Here is a 21,973-nt window from a genome sequence, read left to right as displayed (position 1 = left end):
ACTTTGCTGCCATACAGGTAATTGAGCACATGATATATGCTACAACAATGCCACCTATAGTTAGGAGACTTTGTTTAAAACAAGGTAAAATTTTATATATGCTGCCACAGAGAACAGTTTAAAATAAAAGTCTGTTAATCAACAGTGTTTATGTAGTACCTACCCTTCAAAGAACTAGGAAGAAATAGACAAAAAAAAAACAGGGAAAGGACGATGCTCAAGTAGTGACTATTTCAGGGACGATGAGCCAGCACTTAAAAAGGAAATTCTTAATAAAGAATAGATAATATGTTCTAAATATCTTCACAGATTTGTGACATCTCCATTTATTTTCCTTACATTTACTTTGTGAGTATCTACGTGTACACACAGGTATCTTTTGATGAAAATATCCTCTTTATTAATCTTTTCCTTTATGGTTAGCACTTGTTTGGCTGTCAAAAATATTTTTTTCAACTGGAGGTCATAAGGCGATTCCATTATATTGTCCTCTTAAAGTTTAGGGGTTTGCTTTTCAGCTTTAATCCATCTGGAATTTGCTGTTGAGTGTAGTATAAGGCCGGGTTTCTTTTCAGGATAATCAATTATCTTAGCACCCCTTACTGAATAGTTCCTCCTTTCCCCACAGATAAGCAATTTACTTTTGTTAGATACCAAGTTACCATCTGCTGTGGTCCTGTCTCCAAGCTTTCTACTTGGTTCTGTTGATCACTTTGTCTATCATTGTGTAAATATCATGTTGTCTTCCAGTAGCTTTATAATGTGTTTTGATGTCTACAGAAGAAGTCCGCAGAAGGATGGACAAATAAATTTCGTATAGTCATAAAATGGAAGGCAGTGGAACAGTGAAATCAATGAACCACAGCTCTATATGAACATAGATGAATCGTAGGGGCATTAACATTTAATGAGAAAACAAAAAACAACCCAAAAGAACTATATACAGAATGAGAACATCTTAAAAGATCACATAGAAATAAATCCGAACAATATATTATCTAGGGACACAGTCTTGTGGTAAAATCTCTAAAACAAACAACCAAAGGAATGATACGAACACAATTCCAAATGGCGTTTATTTCTGGTGAGGAAAGGAGCTGAGTATGACTGACGAAGGGGCCATGGCTGGTTTCAACAGGTGGGGCAGTGCTTGCTACTGACGCTGGAGGGTAGGTTCCTGAGAGCATGTTTCAAAATTTACATAGATGATACATAAATTCTTTTTATTTTAACTATTAAAAATAAAATTTAAAAACTATAAAAATATGTCCATTATGATAATTTTATAGAAGCATATGAATGTTAAAATTTTACTACCTCCAAGGGGCTAGAATTGTTGTTTACTTTATAGTCTAGACTTCTTTATTTAATGTTCTATTTCTAATTCAAATTACCATATACATATAGAGATAAATTGAAAAGCGCTTAGTGGACATAGGAAGCACAGTGGGGTGCCATTACAGTCGCCCAGGAGGGAGAGGATGGTGGGGTGGATCCAGGTGTAAGGATGAGGTGATAAGAACTGCTCAGGCTCTGAACGTATTTTGAAGGAAGAGCTGAATGGATTGCATTCAGAGTGGTTTAGGAGAAGGAAAGCATTAAGGACGTCTCTAAAGTTTTTGGTCTGAGCAACCAGAAGATGAAAAATATCGGGGAAGTCTAGATGTAGTTAAAAGGCGGGGATAACAGGTATCATTTTGAGATGCATGGTAGACATCCAAATGAACTGTGCTGAGTAGGAAGATGGATCAATGAGCCTGGAGTTCAGCACAGACATCTCAGCTAAAGTCATAAATGTGGGATTCGTCAGCCTATACTATTCAAAACCATGGAGGCTAGCTGTGGCCACCTAGGAAGTGAATGTAGAAGATAAAAGAAAAGGTCCAAGGACTTAGCTTCTCTAACAACTGGAGGACAAGGAAATGAGGAATAATCAGCAGAAGATACGGGAAGTGGTAACCAGTGAGGAAGAGGGCAAAAAGAAAATGGTATCCCCAAAGTTCAACAAAGAAGTGTAAGAATTTAATTGAGCCTTTTCCACTTCTAGGTTCTTTGGCATCACTTTATCCACTGCTCAATACTTTTGGCATCGCACTGATACAGTGACAAAATGCATTTCATAATCCGTCTTCATCATCTTGAACTCTTTACCACCTTTAGGACTGAAAGTATAATTTTAAGATTATTGCAGATTACTGGGTTTCATATGTTTGCTTGTTTTTTAAAGATTTTTTTTTCTATTTGGTTAAATTTTTGTGTTTGTTTACTCCTTGACTGAAAGCTATTGATAGATAAAATGATTGGTGCGTGAGTGACACAGGAATTGTTCACACTAACCTCTGCTAGCTTTTTAATGATTTCTTCTGAAAGACTTGGCCGTTTCTGTGGTCTCTACCTGCATCGTCAAGCATGTGACAGGCTGGCTCCTATGCACACAATGGCTGTATTTCCCGTCAGTACCACAGGGCAATCTTTTCAGAAGACACTTTAAGAGATTCAAATTTGAGTTAAAGCCAACTCCATATGCCGTTGCCAATGCGAATAATTCCAGTGAGGTGACAATCAGATGAACAGGTAAAGTTGACTCATGCTCAGGCAGGAGCATTACGGAGATGTGGTCCGGGGATGTCCTAACTTTCTCTTCTGCCTGTCAGCTGCCAAGTACCTTAACTGTGGAGGCCCAGCACATCACATCGGTGAACATGTACCATACCCACCCATAGATGATACCTGTGATAGCCTGAGGCGTACATTATCTGCACATTTTAGAATCTGATTAGCTAATCCGAATGTTATTCAATGGGTGGAACTCTCAAACCATGGTCATTGGCTCATCTTATGGAAGGTCCCCTATTGATGCTTCTTGAGCAAGTCATTAGGAACTTTTGATGCGTTATATGGAAACTTGCATGTTACATTCTGTTCTTGTTTCTTTAGAAGAGGCCAAGATTCATCGTGTTAAATTAAGCGAGAAGAGGTAGGAATACTGGTGGTGTTTCTGGGCACAGAATGAAGCCAACTCAGCTGGGTTTTGATGGCTCCAGTGTAGGACAGGGATTTCTTGTTGACTGTCTTTACAGAACTTTCTTGAAAATAGCCACCTGCCATGTGTGATTACTTCTTCGATGGAGAAGGGCTGTATTGAGGTTTAAAAAAAAAAATGCTATACTGAGTTATAATTTATGTCACTTTTTACCCATGCAGTCTTATAATTTTAAAAAAAATAGTGATGGAACTCATATTAAGAAGTTCATTTTTTCATTAAAAAATGTCCAGAGATAAGATACTGTGATGCAATTTTACTTATAAGCTAAAGAACCAAGATGACAATTAATTGATGTTTAGAGACAATTTCTCTTCCCTTTAACAATTGAGAAAATAGGGTTGAGACTGGAGTCTAGAGAGAATGCAAAGTAATGGTAGTAAAATATAGTATCGGGTTCATTTTTCGTGTCGCATAGGCTTTTTAATGTTTTCCTTACTAGTCTTATGATGTTTTTCCATTGCCGCCCAAGTTTGATAAATCATTAATAGTGAAACACATGATTGCTTTCATTATGTACAACTTTACCTATAAAAAGAGCATGGATTCATTCCTTCCTCTAAGTGTTTTAAAATAAGACATACAAGAATATTTGAGCTACAGTTTATATTACTTCCAAATAATTTTGGCATTCTTTCAACTTTGCAAGTGGAGCCCTTGCTCAGGAACTCTTTGATTTATGATGACATCACGTCCTTTCAGAGACAACATTATTATGTCACTTAACCTGAAGTGGTGAGGTCAGAAGTACATGTGAAGTAATTATGAGCCTGGAAGACCATGCTTCAGTTCAGAGGGCTGTGAGCAAGGCCAGGAGGGAGGCTGGAGGATTCAGGGTGAGGCAGGGGGCGGAGAAGAGGAAAGAGAAAAAGAGCAAATCCTGAAATATGGTCATTGGCATGACCAGAAATTTTACCCTCAGCGTTTTCATACTATGCTTTGGGAAATGGAAAAAAAAAATTAGGGGAAAAAAGCCCTCACGCCTTTAAAACATCGCTCTATTGCATTACTAAGAAAGGCTTTGGAACACAGAAGGGTTACATAAATGAGAGCAGGTGCTGGCGTGCAGAGGTAACTATTCAGCATATGTAAGTGCAGTTGGAAAACCATTGACTTGCAGAGAACACTTGAAATTGGTCCCTAATGGCCTTGGTTTTTGTCATATGGTCCTGATTATAAGGCTAAAATTGCATTGCCATGGCTTTAGTGTGTGAACGAGATGGATGGATAATTATTACGTGCGCTGAATACCTTTCTGCAAGGAGGAGCCACGGCCGCCCTGGTCAGTGTCGCCACCATCTCGCCCGGCTGTCAGAAAAGCTCCGAGCGGTCGATTCCTCACCGTATTTATATGGAAGAGAGAGGGAGATGTGCCTTTGGTTGGGTGTGCACACCTCGCACGTACGTGCACACATGCAGACGGTACGTGCACACATGCAGACGGTGGACCAACCAAAGTGGCCCGGTGTGAGTGATTGTGACGCAGTGTTCGCAGAAGCAGCAGTGTTCGTGGGAATGAAGGGTGCAGAAAGGAAATGGTGAGCTCTGTACACGTGACTCTGGGTGGTAGTAGCTGGCACCAAAGCTGTGTCAGGAAAGGTTTGGGGCTCAGTTTGAAGTGTTGCAGGAAGTTTAAAATGATTGACTTTGGGAGCTGTTGAGTAAACAAGACATGTTTGTGGAAGACCTATGTTTTTAGATACATTCAAAGAAAAAAAAAAACTTCCCTTCATTAATACTTTTAAACCACTTGTACTATTTTACACAGCTCTCAGGATCCTCTGAGAAGGTGGTTGTCATAACAGTAACTAAAATTCCAGCTGCCGAGAATATATTTCATAGTTGTCACCACCATCCCTTCTGGTGAGCACATCAGGGGAGGATGCTTTGCGGAGTAAGAGCAAACCCAGTGGTTTGTCCCGAATGGGTAGGATTGAGGACAGTGCTAAGATCCCCGCGCGTGACCGCACGACTCATTCATCACGAGAATATTTATGATGGCTCCTGGCCTTGGGGGGGTGGGACTTGCCCTTTGCATGCAGCTCTTTGCAAAATATGGGCAGGCAGGTATGAGGGCCCCTCTCTCTTCTCACCGAGCCTTGACTTTGGGGGCCAGCCCTGAGGGGAGAAATAACTCACAGTTTGCTGAAGGGCTCATCGAAAGTCTAATGTGAGAGCAGACATGGGCTTTAGAGAACCACATTCTGAGTCCAAAATCAGCGTTTGGAAGTTGTCTGATTGTGGTATATAATATATCACTCAAAGCCCAAACTGCGTGTTTGGGTGGGAGGGGTTACTATGAATTGGTTGATCAGATAATTAGCCAATCACCCCAGTTGTTCTACTGGTGATATTTTGATTGCTTTGATGCTGGATACATATTGCAAGGTAAGGAATAGCCAAAACATTAAGGATGGATGTTTCTTTGTAGATGAAAAGATAAAGTGGGGGAAAAATGAAAGTGTAGAACTAACCTATATATATGCAGGACCAGCATATGTGTGTGTTTATGTATATTCCTTTACAAACATATTTAATGGAAAGGATCAGAAAAAACGTAATAATTATTTTAGCATATTTAATACAAGCTTTTATTTCAGGTAAATATAATGATACACGGCTCCTTTACATCCATTCCTATGCTAGACCACATGGTAATTAGATCTGGGATTCTAGGGAAATAAACCATGAGAGTTACACTATTTTGGTCCTGTTTCTAGCTTCCATTTCTATTGAAAAATGCTAAATTAGTAGCATTTGATGATTCCTGATTTAGCTCTTTTAATAAGAAGCGGAAGCTAAAAACAGCCCCAGCAACCAGTTGAAGTCTTATCACAAGCCGGTAAGATCAATAAGCTAAAAAAAGGATGAAAAGTTTTTGAGTGACAGCTTAAAAATGGAAAATTTAAATATATATCGCTGCCTTCTGCTCCACTGTGGAATGCACAAAGCCCATTTGGGCAGTATATTTTTAAGCAATCAAGGTGATTTATTCGTATCACTGGGTTTGTGTTTATGTTCCATGCTGTAAACTATGCTTATAGCAATATAGCTGTATTAAAGGCATTAATACTTGTAATGCTACCTAAGCGTAACGTTACTACTATTGTTCAAAGTGTAGTTTATTGGGCTATAAATAGTATCATCAGTATTGACACTTGCTGCTTCATCTAAGTGCCTGGGTAACTGTGTCTGATGCTGCAGCAGACAGTAAATAAAACAAAAATAGTGACTCCGAGTGACATTTCATGGCTACCGCTGGTGTTTCAACTCTTGTTTGGTCCGTCGAGAAGGAGACCTGTATCGGCAGAGACCTCACCAGATTTTCCTAGTGTTTGTTAGACGGATACGTTTAAAGGAAGTTACGTCTTGGTTTGAAACATTCTTATTTCACATGACCGCTCATGGGTCACAAATAAGAATGAATACTCGTTGTCCACAGTAATGGAAGGATATTTGGCAAATCAGGGCCTGAAAGTTGTGGTTTAACTTTCTGCACCCAAGCTGGTCTTCACCTTGATATGAGGCTGGTTGATAGTCATTCATGTAACACATTTTAATTGAGGGTTGACTGCTGCCTTAGTTCGTTTGGGCTGCTGCAACAAAATCCCATCAACTGGGTGCCGTATAAATAACAGAAGTTTATTTCTCACAGTTTTGGAAGCTGCGGAGTCCAACAGCATGGCACCTGCAGATTTGGTATCTGGCGAGGTTCGTTCCCTAGATGGCCGTCTTTTTGATGTAATGTGTCATGGCAGAAGGGTTAGGGAATCTCTTGAGGGCCCCTTTTGTAAGGGCGCGACTCCCACCATGAAGGGCCCACCCTCATTATCTAAGCACCTCCTGAAGGCTCACTTCCAAATGTCATCATACTGGGTGTTAGGATTCAACCTATGAATTTTGGGTGGACACAGATATTCAGTCTGCGGAACTACTGTATGTAGGCCACTGCTGCCACAAAGTGTATGTTGTCGGTTTCATTCCTTTTGATGAAAATCAAGGCAGCATAGCAAGTCTGGCTGAATTTCACCACATACTCCTTTATTAAAAGCTACAAAAAGTGAAAACAGTCTTTCTTAAAAGTTGCCTCCCGGAGGAGGCAAAACGATCATATAAATCATGAATATGCTACTTTTCTTGGTGTTTTTGTAAAGACCAATGCTATATGTTAAGTTAAGCTTTGAGTTCTTCAGGATAAGAAGAGAATAATCTTATCTAGTAATTCATTCCTTCCATCACTCAGCAAACTTTTACGGAGCACCATCTACCTGCTAGAGACCGTGTGGTTCTCTGGAGAATCGATGATAAATGGAGCACATCCCTTTTTCTAAAAACAGAGTCAAAGGAGACCACATTTTGCTGAGGTCATCCATAAGAGTCATGGAAAAAGTTATTTTCCCCCCACACTAATAAAGTAGAAGAGTCAAGTGCATCAAATGATAATGATCAAAGACATTTTTGTTTGTAATTTCTGGCTAGTTTTGTTATAGAATATGATAGAGGCAAGCTCACTGAAATGCTGAGATATTCATGTATTTCCCCTGCCCTTTTCACCTCAAGTATCTATTTCTTAGAACTGATTGGGTGGTGACAAAAAAGGTACCATTTTGAGTACCCACAAAGGACAGAAAGCTTGTGATGTAAGGGATTAATACTGGGTGTCCTAACTATGCTGAATGTTATTAATCTTATTAAAAATGAAGATAAGCAAGTATGGACTGTCTTCTTTCAGTTGAAATAAAGTAAGCATCAGAATAGACAATGAGTGACATACAAGAAAGTGATTTTCTCAAAGCTCTGAAAGTTTGTGCCTTGATGAAACCTTTCATTCTCCCTGAAGGAACCTTTATCATTATTTGATTTATTTTGTGGTAAATAAACTTACATTCTTTGCCTGTTTGCAGATAGTGGCTGTGTGGTTCATGTACAGAAAGCAAAGAATAGGGGAGTCCCCAGGAATGTTTTCTTTCTCTGTTTTCATCCACATCCAGAAGGAAGGAACTGGAGATGGATGTGGCTCAGTTCAGAAATCAGCAGAAACAGGAAACGTTAAGTTCTAGAGCTTCAGAATGATGAAGGTGTTGAGAAGGCAGAGAGCTGTGTTCTCTTCCAGTTGCTCCACTGCAGAAGACTGCAGAGCCCATGTAGACACCAACCTCCACCAAAGTCTGTCAGACTTTCATAAAGAACTCCAAGCACCTTAAACATGTGTTGCTGTTTCATGGACCCTAAATGCATCTATAAAAGTGCACAAAATGATGGCAGCTCAGGGACCTATGAATTCCAGTCATTTTTCATTAATTCCTCATTGCCTCCTTTGTTCATTGAAATATTCAGCTTGGGTCTAAAAAGTAGCTAAAAATCCATATGCAAAGAGCTTGTAAACAAACACCCACTTGCGCCATCTGGTCTTGTAACACATCAAGTGATTAAGCTTCAGAGCTATGATGGTTAAAATTTTAAAGACACAACAATCCCAAACACCCCCAAATAGACTCCTTATACCAGTTTACAGGGAGGAAACCATGTGATGCTGTATATAGTAAACAATATGGAGAGATTACAACGATTTTTTAATTTCCTTTCTTCTCTCCTTTTATCCCTTCCTTTCTTTCTTCATCACGAGTGTTTCAGAAAGAGAAAGGCATAAGACACAAGCATATGAACTAAAACTACATTTATAGTTCCACTATACTGAGTCTACATGGTTAACAGTTATGAATGGTTCCTTACCTTTACCTTCGTTATTATTATTTTTGCCCTCGATAGAGGGAGAAACATGCATGCTTGAATGTATGTGTGTGCATGTGCACAAAAGGGGGTGTCTGAGTTCCTTCCAGAATATATTAAGCACTCTGAGCTATTTGCAAATAATGAATTCATACTTTTTGTCCATAATGGCTGAAGAAAGTCATGTCGGGGGAAATTAAATATGTTAAGAGCTCTCATTTTAATTGTATAATATCGATACTGTCTTTATAGTTAATTTCCTTGACAAGTCATAGGGCATATAGATTGGATTCTTCAGATATTTCTAATGTGGAAATGATTCTAAATTGGAACATTTCATTTAGGTGACATCACTAAAAGGAAAGAGAATAAGCTGCAAGCCTGTGGAGCTAGCCAGCTTTCTAGCTGATGGCTGTTGAAATGAACAACACATAGAACCAAAAACTCTCAAGTGAAATAAAAACTCTAAGTGAGAAATCAATATCATATTAGGCCCCTTGTTTCTGGCTTCTCAGTCTTGGCTAGTACTCACCCCGAAATTTATCCGATCAGCTAGAGAGAGGAAAGACAATAGTTGAAAGAAGAGGAGAAAGAGTGTTTAGTTACTGTAACGGTGACTGGTATCTCACACCCTCACATTTTAAATGGTCCAGACATAATAAACATTCTTTCTTCTCTCACATAAAATCTGCAGTGAGTGTTCTTGGTTGCGGTGGGTCTCTTTCACATGGTGATTTGAGAGTTGAGCTCCTTCTGTTTTGTTGTTCTCTGACTTCAGTGGATGGTGGCTGAAGTTGCCCATTTCATCTGCAAAAGTCTATGGAAAGGGAGCCGGCATGGACTGCTCTGTGGGGGAGGGTTCTATGGACCAAATATGGAGAGGCTTCTGTCACTGCTCCTCTCTTTCCATGGAGGAAAACTCAATGATGTGCCCACACCCAACTGCAAGGGTGGCTGGGGGCTACAGTCTAGCTGTGTGCCACTGAAAAAGAGGAGACGGATTTAATAGACTGATGGCTAGTCTCCACCATAAGGAGGAAAGAAGAAAAAGATGGGTGCTGATGAAGGACACTCTACTACTTTGTATATGGTAAGAAGGAAATAATAAAGCCTTTTTCAGGCATGTGCTAGTCAACTATGGGGGGTAAAAAAACCAAAACTGATGTGTAATGTTTGCTGATTTCCTTGGTATAAATACTCCCACTATGGCTGGTTTCAAGCTACCCAACATGAAGTCACTCAACATGGACCTGGAAAGAGATGCACGGACTAAGCTCCTGCTCTAGTGGAACAGACCACTCTAGCATGGCATTATCCTGATGAATTCTGAGAAAACACAACTGAGGCAGCCATGTTGTGGGAAGAAAGTGAGCCAGCACATTCCCTTTCATATTTGACACAAGGAAAGATTCCCTTCAGAATGGATTTATCATCTAAAAAACCATTAACGTGATGTGTTCATATCAAGAACAGATGGTAGTATACAATTTTTAAGTCAGAGAAAAATAGCAAGAACACGATAAGTCAAGGCTGCCCATCTGTATGAATCCTGGGTGAAAGGTCAAGCCTCTAGAGCTTTCCAAGGAATGTACCAAGAAGTCAAATGCCACTTCTGGAATTTCCCATGATTGTTCCCGTAATTGTTTTCCCAAAGCAGGGAAAGATTTGCAGATGGAATGGATGATGATGATGAGAGAAAAGAAATGCCAAGGATGGTTCCTTTGTTTCTATCCATAAGACAAGCTGGATGGTGGTGTCCTTCCCTGTGAGAGAAGCAAAGAAGTGATATGAGCCGAAATAACTGTGGCATTTAAATGGATTCTCCAATCTCCATTGGCTAATTAACTACAATTGTTATTAATAGACCAGTGGCTGTATATACTTCTGAAATTTCCGCTATCGCTTGTCTCTTTTTGCTGTCCAAAGAATCAAGGCATGTAATGATCTCTTTGCTTCACTCTTTCCATTCTGCTTGATCCATGCACATGTGATGTTCTTGCATCAAAGTCCAGGGGTCCAGGATGGAAAATGGAGACATGTGATGCCCCAGGCTTCATCCCAGTGGTATTGCTATGTGTGGGTGTGTTTTCAAGTTTCAAGTTTAGTTTCACTAAAGACATAGTGCCATCTGAAATGATGGTGTGGTCTGAGTCTACACTGTGAAAACCTGGGGTTTTATATTTGATGCTTATTGGTTTGTTTAATTGGCAGGGTTACAAAGACGTCACTTAAATTCCGGTCTCTGTACTTTTTTTTGGTACACAAGCCAAGGCAGATCAAAACCCTAAGACTGAATTAAATCTGCGATTTATTGGTTCTAGTTGGTTGCTGGTTCATTTTAGGCCAATTGCTATTTTTGGAACGTACTAAGACTGGTAATGACAGACGCAGGTATTGAGGTTTCTCAAAAAGTTAATCGATTCACTTAGTAAATAATAAGCTGTTCCAGGGAGCAGCTCTCCTCCTTCCATGTTTTTTAATGATGGGGGAAAAGTAAGCTATTCTGAACCTAACTTTCCTTATGCCAACCTACCCTATTGAATGTTTTCGTAACTGTGGTCTGCCAAAAAGCAGAACTAGGGCTTGGCACACCAGTTTTGATCAGACTAACCGTCAGAATTTTAATGTCCCAAGTACAAAGCTCACTAATTGAATTTCATTTACTGGACTGAAACATAGCAGCCAAGACAGAGAATACTGTCGGCTGTCAGCTGTTTTTTATGAGGTCTGGAGTCTAAAGTCATTTTTAAAATGAGTGATGCAATTTCTTGCATCTTTTATTTAAAATGCTCGTTGGTAAACAGTGTTTCAGATTAGCGTATTTGTAATTTAAATGAAGACAGTACATCACATTGAATCTGAAAAGAAAGGAGAAATTTCGGAATTGATTCACTCCCCTTTTTGTGGGATCTGTAGAAAATCAAAAGCAAATAGGTAAAGAGGGAGGGCTGCAAAGGTTTGTGGATCTTAGGAGACAAAACTGAACTATTTCTAAAACTGAGTGAGTCCCCATAGTTAAATCTTTATTTTCTTCAAGCAGACTAATACACTCTGCCTAATTCATTTTTTATTTTCTCTCGGGGTCGGCTAGCAGATTTGCCTCAACAAAGGAAGCATCATGTTACATCTTTTAAATAATTGATGGCTCTTGGTCCAGGCTGGCTTGAAGGAAATTCTGAAAATAGGTACTGATTGAGCAAATGCTCCTTCCTGCCTTCAGTCCCCTCTTCAGCTCCCCACTCATCTTTGCTTATCAAAACCTGCTTGTCCCTCCTTCTGGATGGTGACAGTATCATTTGCTCTTAGGTTTTACCTACCACTTGCTATCCTCCTTTATTTCATAGCATTCGATGTATTTTATTAAAGACAGGGAGAGCTGTTCGTTCTAAGCTGCCTGATGTAATGAAGAACCGTTAATTAGTCATCAGAAATGTTATGTCATAATCACCACCCGAGACAATTTATTGGGACTATAAAATACTGGGTTTAGAGCTTGTCCCTCTAAACTTGGAATATGCTACCTCCAAGGGTCAAATTACCCGGGAAGCGGGGTCAGCCGTGGTCTTGCCCAACTCCCGCTGCTCCTGCAGTTTCAAATACTGTGAGTTGATCTCTGTTGTGCTCCCCCACCCCACCCCCGGAGAGAGAAGGGCTTCTCAGTCTTAGCTCACTGTTGGGGTCATTAACGATTGTCTAAGACTTGGAAAAGCCATTCCTGTTTTCAGGCAGCTGCAGATGGTAAAGCATTAGACTGGTCCACAGTGACTCTTTCTTCTAGTCATGACTTTGTAAGTCACTTTGATTTCCAGGGCCTCTGCTTCCTCTCTGGTAGCATGGGGGCTTTGTAGTGGATCATCTCCATGAACTCTGATGAGAGCTTTCTCGCGTCCTCCAGGAAGGGGATGAGAATCCCAGGGGGAGCTGCATGCCATTTGATTCTGTGTGCGTTCGTGCTATTCTGAGTTTGTGTGAGTCGACTGTGGTTTCCTCATTGTTAATCTTCCTCTTTCTTTCCATTCTTTTTCCTTTCTCTTAGTTTTTTACTTATTTCTTCTCTACTGCTACACATCCCCTTTCCTTTTCCATCTTGGCTTTCCACGTTTCCGGGGTTGAAGTGGAAGGAAGATGATTGGCGCTGTGTTAGACTAGATTTCACTGACTTCAGGAAGAAATCACCTGTTTAAAAAATAGTCTCTCCTCACTTACAGAAAAGCTTTCTCCTTCAGAAACTGCATCAGAAAGTAGCCAATATTACTGAATTGGGGAAGACTAACTATAGAGTGGCAAGTATTGAGAGGTGTAAATCTGGAATTCTCTGTCTGAGCTCAGTTTAACTGGGAGAAAGCCGCACGTTGTATCCATCACTGAGAAAGCTGTATCTAAATTGATGTAGAGTAGTCTCCCCTTATCCGTGGTTTCACTTTCTGAAGTTTCAGTTACCCACAATCAACCATGGTCTGAAAATATGAAATGGAAAATTCCAGAGCTAAACAATTCATAAGTTTTAAATTGTGCGCCATGCTGAATAGCATGACGAAATCTCAAGTTGTCTTGTTCCAACCTGCCCGGGATATGAAGCATCCCTTTGTCTAGCATCTCCACCTCATTCCATCTTGGCAAGTTGTCATCTCATACCATCACAAGAAGAGGAAGGGTGAATACAGTGCAGTAAGATATTTTGAGAGAGAGAGACCACATTCACATGACTTTTATTACAGTTGTTCTATTTTATTAGCAGTTATTGTTAATCTCTTACTGTGCCTAATTTATAATTAAACTTTATCATAGATAGGAAACTTTATCATGCATAGGAAAATGCATATATAGGGTCTAATACTGTCCATAGTTTCAAGCATCCAGTGTGGGTCTTGAAAATAGCCCTTGCAAATAAGGGGTTACTAATGTATCATTGTCATTCTCAAAAGTGTATCACAGTTTCTGACCCACTCTTCTTGTCAAGGAACACTTTTAAGCATTATATTGATTATATTCTTCCATTTTTCTCTATTAGAAAAAGTTTGGGGGGGTGCTTGAGGGTGCTGAAGTGATCTTTGCTCCAAATCTTCCCTGTAACCAGTAGCTCGTTTGTATATCCCATGCCTGCCCAGGATAATCTTTTCTGATTGCCTTTATTGAAATACTAGGGGGGAAAAATCTTCCAATAATGACACCTATTTAGACCCACACAAACATACCTTTGGGCTCAGAACCCTCCACATTCTTCCATGAGGAATTATAGAAGCATTGGGCATCCATCTTTTCTCTCTTGCAGCAACTCCTGAAGGTCTGAGGCATGACTGAAAGGGAGTTTAATGACTTGGTGCGTAATTCTTCCTCTCCCAGACTCAGAGGGCAGGACCCATTACCGGCAGACCTGGGCTGCCCCTGCAAGCATGGGAGATCACACCTAAAATGATTCTGAGTTGGATGCCTCTGCTCAGAGATCAATTTTATGTGTGAGATCCAAAGGAGAACTCATTCCAAAAACAGCTGTTCCAATATGCACATTATTTTGAATGTTCATTGATTTCAGAGATGGGCTTTTACAAGGGATATATTTTAAATGTTAACCCGAAGTCATAGCCATATCAATCATGACCATTGGTGATATCACACTGTCACATGGGCCGCAACTTATCTGACAAAATTAACACCTGACGGGTTTTTGTTCCTTCACATCCTTCTTTTGTACTTCTTGAGTCCTAAGCTTTCTTGAAAAAGGAGGTAGCGAATTAGTTCCCCTCAGGCTTCTCACCCTGTAGTGTCAGCTAGCAGGTTATCTCCTAATGTTTCTTTATAGTTATACAAATTACAGCTTTTTAACAGACCTCCTGCATTCACAGTCCTAGAAAATAAATACGGTTGGATTCTCACTTTCAAGTGATCTTGGGTTCTTTCTCACTCATGAATACACTGGAAGCATTCTTCTATTTTTATTTATTTATTTATTTATTTTTGCAAAGCACCTTTCTTTTTTTTATTTATTTTATTTTTTATTATTAGTTTCAGGTGTACAAAACAACATAATCATTGGACATTTACACCCCTCACAAAGTGATAATCCCAACTAGTCTACTACCCACCTGACACCGTACATAGCTGTTATAATACCATTGACTATATTCCCTTTACAACACATAATTATAGTTGGCATTCAATATTATTTTATATTAGTTTCAGGTGTACAGAGCAGTGGTTAGGCATTTGTATAATTTATGAAGTGATCCCTCTAATAAGTCTAATACCCATCTGACACCGTACATATTCGTTTTTATAACATTATTGATAATATTCCCCATAATTTTAAATCCCTGTGACTATCTTGTGACTACCAATTTGTACTTCTTAATCCCTTCACCTTTCTCACCCATCCCATCTAGCAACCATGAGTTTGTTCTCTGTATTTCTGAGTCTGTTTCTGCTTTGTTAGTTTATTCTGTTCTTCAGATTCCACATATCAGTGAGATTATATGGTATTTATCTTTCTTAGTCTGATTTATTTCACTTAGCATAACATCCTCTAGGTTCATCCATGTTGTCACAGATGGTAAGATTCCATTCTTTTTGTATGGCGGAGTAATATTCCATTGTATAAATGCACCATAATTTCTTTATTCAGTTATCTATTGAGGGGCATTCCGGTTATTTCCATCCTACAAGGGGTTAATATCCAAAAATTTATAAAGTGCCTTTCTTTCTTGGTTCTAGACCCTCTGAAATTCCAATCTACCCTGTAAGTCTTCTTGGTCTCTAGGCTTACTTGATTTTCAGCTCTCACTGTATGCAAGGATTTATTTTGAAATTAAAGAATTTATTTAAATCTTTGTTTTCTAGTACTCAAATACTTTCTCATTAGCATGAAAGCGAATGATCAAAGTTTGTTTGATTCCAGTTGCTTTTTTGTAGTCTTGGAGTGTTAAGGTGAAGTTGAAATTGAAACCGCCATCTTGTTTAATTGTCAAGCCTCTTACTTTTAACTTTCTTCTTTAAAGAAAAGGGGGAAAGCTGTGGGTTTGAAGGGTGTCTTTAGTGGATACAGTTTAGAGCTCTGTGAGTCCTCTGATCACGATACAGGCATCTCTTTGAGGTGTTCACTTCCCCAAAGTCTACAGTCACCACGTTCATGCCTCAAGGGGAGTGAAAGAAAGCGGCCTGGTGCCACCTGACTGCTGAGTATTCCCACGTCTTTTTTTTACTGAATAAACAGCCCCGGAGTGTGCACCACACAAATCGTTAGGGGCCTTTCAGTTGTCCACGGGTAGTAACCTTGCCTTCCCCTCCTTCTCCTTTTTTCTGGCTGCAAGTCCAGCACAGAATCCCCTGGATATCTGAGGGGTCACTTACTTGCTCTGAAGAGTTTTCTCTCATATGAGGGAAAAGGTAGGAGTATTGCGTTAAATCATATGGAATTGCCTTTTTTGTAAGTCAGGATTGGTAGACTATCGGCAGTTTCATGAGATTCAGCCTAATCTCTTCCTCCGATAGACATTCTACCTAAAACAGCCGTTTGAAGAGCATGTTTGGTTAAAACCCTCTGTGGAGTCATCTAAAACAGAAGCTTCAAGCTTTTCCAATCAGGAAACCCGTGCTTCTATGTTGGCGCCCTCTTAGCTTTTCTGAGGATCAGAGAAATAAGAAACAAAGCCCTCCTATGAGGAGAAATTCTTATATTTTGAGACCAATGTGAAATACGTAGAAAGTCCTTTGGTCCCTGCGGTAGAATTTTTTTTTCCTGAAAGTTATAAATGGGTGTTATAATGGAAAGTGCTTTGAAATCTTAACCAGAGCATCACTATAAATAAGACAGGAGTAAAAGATTAATAAATCGGACAAAGCTAAGAAGGAAGAAAACTTAAAATAAGAGATGAGGGATGTGCCTTAGTTTAAGTTGATATAGCCCGGAGTGTGTGTGTGTGTGTGTGTGTATATATATAGAGAGAGAGAGAGAGAGGAAAACTAAAGATTTGACTAAAGGCAGACTTTACTGTTACAGCTATTAATGTGTGTTTAATTCTATTGCCTGGGACATTTTATTCAATGCAGTGGCCAAGGAAATTGACCTCACTTTTTTGTTTTTTTTCCCTTTTGGGTTGGATCCTTGCTCACGTCACGTAAATGAATAGAGCTGACAGTTTACTGGTTCATCAATGAAACAAAACAGTATTAAATTATGAAGATGTAAAGAAAACAATCCTACGCTAACGTTGTTGCAATTTGAAAGGTAAGCTGTTTCCTACAAGATTAGGAGACATTAATGTTCATTTAAAGCCGACATAACATAAGGCCACGTGATACACGTCGGAGGGTTAAGTGGCCTCTTGACATCACTGATGATCACTGTGGTCCTGCAAAGTATTTCATTAGCGACATACATGAAGAGGTGCCGTGTTTCCCTCATTTTGTGTTTTAAAGTGTGAAACATTATTTTTTTATGCCTTTAACGTGTTTTATTGTATTGGCTAGCTTGACAAATTGGACTTTCCTGGGTGTGAGTTGCGGTGATCCCGGGGTTCCTTTGGAAAGGGTTTGCCCTTATTTCTACTGATTCACTATATTGACCATCACGCCATGTTTGTCACAGTCAAACCATTTCTGAATTCTGGTCTTTTGGCGATGCACAAGAAGTCAGGTAGTATTTTTCTCTGTGTTTTGCCCTGTGCTTAACTAGGAAGCCTTCTCTTCCTAAGTCTGCCTTCTGTGAACTTCAAAAAGTTCTTGGGATACTGTCAGTTACCAATTGAATACCGAGTTCTTCCCAAGTATATCCAGATGTTAAGTCTCCTTAACTTTAATTTTGAATGACAAAAATCTTGTCATCCCCAGTTTTCTGGGCTACCATCAATTACTCAGTTGGTCCTTCACTCGTTGGATCCATGAATCCTATGGTGTTGACTGTCACAAAAGGCCAGAGGGTGGGGTGGAGAAGGGCTCTGCTCCTATCTGACTCTCAAACCGGTTCACAACTCAGGAAAGGGGGCAAACGACCCCCCTGAATGGTTAGCTCTTGCGAGGCAGTATCAGTAATTCATCCATTACCCCCAGGACCTGCTGTCGTGCCTGCACCCAGCAGGTTTGCAGGAAGTCCGTCCGTCCACACTTCCTGCCTGTGACGCCACTCCATCCTTCTTGGTACTGAGCCCTGTGGAGTAAGTCAGAATTTCTGAACTGTGTTCAGCAGATTTCCTGTTTCCATGTGGAAAATGGCACTTTCGAAGTTGAATTACCTTTTTCATGACACCCAAGTTGCTTTACTTGCAAACTGAGAATAATTTAGGCAGTGGGAGAATATGTTTCCACGTGTGACGAGGATTGAAATGAGTGTGGTATTCTCTCCACAACTTCAGTTCAAACTATCATATAATAGGGTCCTGGCCCCAAATCAATTACATGATTCTGGGATATCATCTGTTGTTTTGTGTAACATCAGCTGACTTTTATTTATTGGTGATACTTTGATCTGTGCGTCTTAAAAACTGCAGGCGTGCCTTGCTTTAAGAAAACTGGATGCGCTTTCAATTCGTGCTTACTAAGCCATTGCATAAAGGGACCATCATTTGCACTCTAAAAATAGCTGGGCTTTATAAAATAATTTATCACAAGATTCCTTTAAATAACCAACTCTCTTGGTGCACTTAAAATATGATTTGATTTGGAAAATCAATGTCCACTCACTCAACTTTTTAAGAACACATCTGCTTTGTAACGTGGAGGGGGGGAAATCAAGCCGCAAAGAAAGAGGGTCTTAAGTGAGCTAAAGAGGAATTAATTTTAATTTAGGAAAGCATTTGTTTTTCTAGAGTTTCTCAGGGAAAACACTTTCACCTTTATCACCTCCAAAGTACATAAGGAAAAAAAAAAAAGCAGGCCAATTTGAGTTTGGAGAAGATAAATCTAGTTCTTTGGTGGGTCGCATTCTGCATTATGCATGTGCGTAAAAGTGAGGTTTGCTTTGATCCTGACTATTAAAAGTTTTTTTTTAAACTCAGACTGGGCAGGAATCCAGAGATGCTCTTTCACCCTATGGCACATCCTGGTTTCAGGTCCCTAGCTTAGCAAAATGCAGTTAAGTAGCAGGAAGTCATTGAAAAGTATGGAGGCTTGATGGGTACTGAGGTTTTTTTTTTTTTTTTTCCCCTCCTTCCTCCCCTCCATTTTTGAAATTCAAATTGAATGCAATTTTCAGCTCATTTGAGCCAGAATATACTGTTGCTGAGCTTCAGTGGCTCTTAAATTCAAACTCACAGAGGAAACAGATATCATCTGTCACAGAGGTTGGGAGAGAGGACACTCCCCGCATTTTATTCACGGGAGGCAGAGCTTTAGTAACTAATTCAAACCTTTCTGACTAATGGACTGGTCATTCACCAGAGAACTTATCAACTAATCAATGAAACCGTTAAGACGCTCATCTTATGAAGTCTGGGAGCCTTGCCCCCATCCCTTTAAAAAAAATAACTGTTCAAGTTTATTTTTGCATCTTTGGTATTTTAATACCTGTTTTTGCAAACCGAGACAGAATATCTTAGCAATCTTTTTTCTGCCCTTCCTATTTTTATTGTTTCCATCATTAATGCCTTTGTCAATGCTATTTCTTTATGACTAAGAATTAGCAGATAGCTTATTGCTGCCTAAGTGAGGCCAGAATTTTGAGGGTTTTTTTCCCTTCACTAAACAGACTGCCTGAAAAAAATGCTTCTTGGGGCAAATATAAGTACCAATTAAACAAAAAAAAATCCTCTCATCCAGCCCTTGAGTTTGCAAGTGTGTTTTATCTGCAAGGTGGCTGTTTCAAGATGGCTTGTGAATGTTTCTTGGGAAACTTCGGCCACTGGTGTGTGCCCAGGGAATGCAAATGAATTTGAACAAATGACCATCGGAATTCCCTCTTCCGATTTCAGAAAGGGTGTGGTGTGACAATTCTGGTTCTGACATGTAGGTTTTATGCTTTAGCACTGCTGCTTATTTTTGGCTCTTTTAGTGTAAGCCATAATGTCCCTGAGAAGTGCAGGCCACTAGCTTTTTCTTGCTGTTTTTTATTGCGATCCATGAGAGACAAATTAATTATGATGCTATTTCAAACTAAGTTGGAGTAAAACAATTTGATCTCTAAATACTATCTAGTTGAAGTTCATTCATAATTATCACATTTGGAGTTGACAAATGTTTTGCAGTAAGTGTATGATCAGGCCGTGTGTGTGTGTGTCTGTGTGTGTGTGTGTGTGTGTGTGCGCGCGCGCGCGCGTACACGCGTCCCCAAGTTCTCCAAGAACATGACAGCAGAAATTTCTCAACAGTCATTTTCACATTAATAAAAGGCATCAACCACTTTATTCTCTTAGTGGTAATGAGCTTGTACGTTAGGTCTCCAGTGGAAGGCATTGATTTCATTTACTTTATAAGAAAGAACACCTTGACTCATTAGCCTGTTTTCTCGCTGTTCTGTCTCAGTACAACTACCAGGACTACATTGTTGTTACTTGGACGTAGCTATAAGAAACCAAACACCTACCTTGACAAGGAATCCGCATTTTTAGCTCATGACGGAATTAGTTAATAGAATTTTAGTTTTTCTGCTAGAATATCTGATCTCTTCAATTTGCAAGCAATTCGTGAGTGCTTGCTATGTGCCAGCCACTCATGGTGCTAAGATTTGTAATGTATAAACGAGCAATTTTCTAACCTAAGTGTGGCGGACATTGGACGTGAAACATCAGCATCAAATGGCTGAGAGAAGATGAGGCTTGCAAAGGCTCCCAGGTTCTCCAGTGTTCTGCCCCCTCCTTTTCCTCAGTTGATAATCACGGGTGTGAAACAAATATGATGTAAATTGGAAGTGGGAGAAAAGATGACATACAAAATCATCCGTGAGAAGGACAACAAAATACGCAGACAGAGGTGCTACATGTACCGTATTCCTCAGAACTGCTTTGTGGGATGCTGCCATCTTGTTAGGCCAGGAGTCACGGACGGAGGTACAGGGGGCCCAGCTCAGGAGAAGGGACAGCCGGGTCACAGGGGGGGGCTCAGTGGTGTGTTGGAGCCTGCTCCTGCCAACAGGGCCAACTGCTACATTTCTAGGGCTCTCGTGAGCCAGCTTTTGTGAAATATTATTACAAATTAAATGACATAAACGTACAGTAAATCAATTATACTTTAGAAAGCAATTAATGTGTGAAATGTATAATTTCCTCATTATTGCCCCCCATAAACTGCCTCGCAATGCTTTTGAAGTCCGTCTGTTGAATATGATGGTGGGAATCCTACATAGTAGCACCTGCCTTCCCACCTCCATGTACCGTAACGTCACATTGGCAGCTTGAAACGAGCCATGGTAGAAGTACTTAAACTACAGAAACTGGAAATACTAAACACCGGGACTGTGTTTTTCATTTGAGAGACAATTATTAATATTTACCAGGGGCTGGGGTAGGGAATGGGTGCTAAAGAACTGAAGAGCCGGAGTGGAGAAGTGTCACCAGATGGGGTTCTATACAGAGAAAGGTTTCAATGGCAAGCATGGCCTGCAGTTAGCCAAATGGTTTATAGTGGATTTAGAAATCATTGGGAGCCATTGACTGTTTTGATACTTCTTTTATTGTCCGTATTATATATGTGCCCTACAGAAAATTTGGAAAATAGAATCATAGCTTACACTTCTCTGCTGCTTTCTGTGTATCCCACACATTTTAAGGGCTTTCAATATAATAAATCACCTAATCACGGAAAGGGCCCCATCAAGTCGTTGCTATTATCCCATTTTGAAGATGGGGAAGTTGAGGTAGGGAGAAGTTACGAAGGTTGGCCAAGGAGAGAAGCTGTGATTTGAACGCAGCCTGTTCCAGCTTGGAGTTCACTCTGCTGTGCTGCCCCTTAGTGGAGAAAACCAGCAATAACCCCCCACCTTGAGTGTCTGAGAAAGGGATGAATACCAGTATTATTTAGGAGGGAGAAGGGACTCTGCCAGTTGTAGACGACTGGGATTTGAGGTGTGGGGCATCTAGTGGTGAGGCTCCCATCGCAAATCAGCCTGTGGAAGGGATGCAGGACCAACGTTAGAACACCCCCTGCCTGTCATCGTGAGCAAAAGTTGATCATCACAGGGATCAAGCATCGAAAGAAGAGCTTCAAAAAAAATTAAGCATTAGGAAGAAAAAACAAAAGAGTCAGTGAATGAGCAGGTAGCAAGGAAAGAGAAAGATT

The 21,973-nt window shown here is 40.1% G+C and overlaps 1 protein-coding gene across 11 annotated transcripts in view; it reads left to right on the top strand.

Moving 5' to 3' along the window:
* Positions 1-21,973, top strand: part of ESRRG (estrogen related receptor gamma) — a 549,261-nt gene that overhangs the window by 143,327 nt on the left and 383,961 nt on the right. For 7 of the 11 annotated variants that reach the window (XM_033099785.1, XM_033099784.1, XM_033099787.1 and 4 more), the window contains one exon: positions 16,897-16,994. The exons of the other annotated variants lie outside the window; for them this stretch is intronic. The gene's annotated coding sequence lies outside the window, so the exon portion shown is untranslated. The remainder of the gene's footprint in view (positions 1-16,896; positions 16,995-21,973) is intronic. 11 annotated transcript variants of the gene reach the window in all.

The sequence above is a fragment of the Rhinolophus ferrumequinum genome, chromosome 27 (genome assembly GCF_004115265.2).
Source record: "Rhinolophus ferrumequinum isolate MPI-CBG mRhiFer1 chromosome 27, mRhiFer1_v1.p, whole genome shotgun sequence".
Taxonomy (NCBI): Eukaryota; Metazoa; Chordata; class Mammalia; order Chiroptera; family Rhinolophidae; genus Rhinolophus; species Rhinolophus ferrumequinum.
The sequence above is the reverse complement of the archived record's forward strand: the minus strand, read 5'-3'. Positions and strand labels throughout refer to the sequence as shown.